Raw genomic sequence first — 1,540 nt, 5'->3', positions numbered from 1 at the left:
TGTTAAGCAGTGGCTTAACTTGCATTGCAAGTCAGCAGTTAGTGGCTGGACTTGATGATCTTAAAGGTCTCTTCCAAGTGAAATGATTCTGTGGTTCTGTGAGAGGAGGAGCAACCTTTGCATCAAGGCTCCACACTGGATTCGCTGCTCTTCCTGGGCATTTTTCTTCTCATTGCATACTTTTTCCTTTTGGAAAGGAGACATTCATCTACTGTACAGCTCTGTGCAAAATGTCTCCTGTGCAGTAGAGCATCTTTCTGCTATCTCAGCACCTTAGAGAACTTCAGGACCAAGCCCAGATCTCTCAGGTCTAATCCAGCACTGGGAAAAGGACTGAGAGATGTCACATGGACTCCAGCTGGGCCCCAGTAACTCATGATCCTAAAATGCTGGATGTAAGAAATAGAAGAGTTGTGGTACTACTTTGCTGCTTGGACTCAGTTGGCAAGACTGTAGCAGAAGCCTTGAGGCATGTGGCATCTATTTTTACGCAGCTCGATTCAAAGTTGTTAAAGCTGAGAGGAGTCTCCCCATTGCTTTCAACAGAGTTTCATATGAATTTAAATTAAAAAAATACCCAGCATAATTAAAAATAACAGAAACATGTATTTAAAAAATTTTGATGTGTTAGAAGCTATATTCACCACCAGTTTCTTTTCAGCATTGATTACAAAGGCCAGGTTCATGTAAGACTGTGACTAATAAGCCAGCCATAAAATCAGTCCATGGCTCTGAAAACAATAGATTTCCTAAACTAATCTCATTTCCCTATATTTCCCTGGCCTTTTCCTTTTTTCACTGCCATTTTTTTCTCTTAATATTTTCCTTTTTCTTGGCAGTCAGGCCTTGGGATCGGTGCCCACCCTGTCTGCCAGCTCCAGTCAAGCCTTGAAATGCTAGTAGGCCAAGCTCCAAAAGGATGTGAAATTAATTTACAAATGGCAATTATGTTAAACCTAATCCTTCCCAAAAGAACTCTGGAGCAATTTTTTCCTCTCTGCATCTGAGTTATTTCTGACGGTGGCTTTTTGTGAGCCTTTGCACACTGTTCCTGGTAACAACAGAAACCATTTCCACAGCAGGACAAGTATGGCAGGAGAAGTCTTCCACCAGTCTCACAGTGATCCTCAGCACTTCCTTTGTTTGTGCGTAGTTTGCAGCTGCTTTTATGTCCAGCTGTTTATTGAGTGTCTCTCTTACTGCCCTATATCCCACATATTTTTAAAGCTTTCATGTCAAGATGTTTTTAAAACAGTACTTTCTGCCATATATTGTCTAGTGTTTTAACAGTGTCATTTTTAGGGCATGGGGGCTGTGTATGGGCAGCCCATAGTAAGTGACAGTCCCAGTGTAGTTCACGGCTCCTCTGTGTCTATTTTCAGTCAGGGCCTTCACATGTCTGCAGTGCTCGCACTACTGCCCCCAACACCCAACCCCTTGGGAAGGAACAGCAGCCAGCGGTGCCAGGAAATTGTATTTTTCATGCACTACTCCCAACAAAGAGGGAGCTTTGGCTGTATCAGGTCCTCATCACAGAAAG

Source organism: Apaloderma vittatum, unplaced genomic scaffold, assembly GCF_000703405.1.
Source record: "Apaloderma vittatum isolate BGI_N311 unplaced genomic scaffold, ASM70340v1 scaffold15184, whole genome shotgun sequence".
NCBI lineage: Eukaryota > Metazoa > Chordata > Aves > Trogoniformes > Trogonidae > Apaloderma > Apaloderma vittatum.
This window is presented reverse-complemented; position numbering follows the sequence as displayed.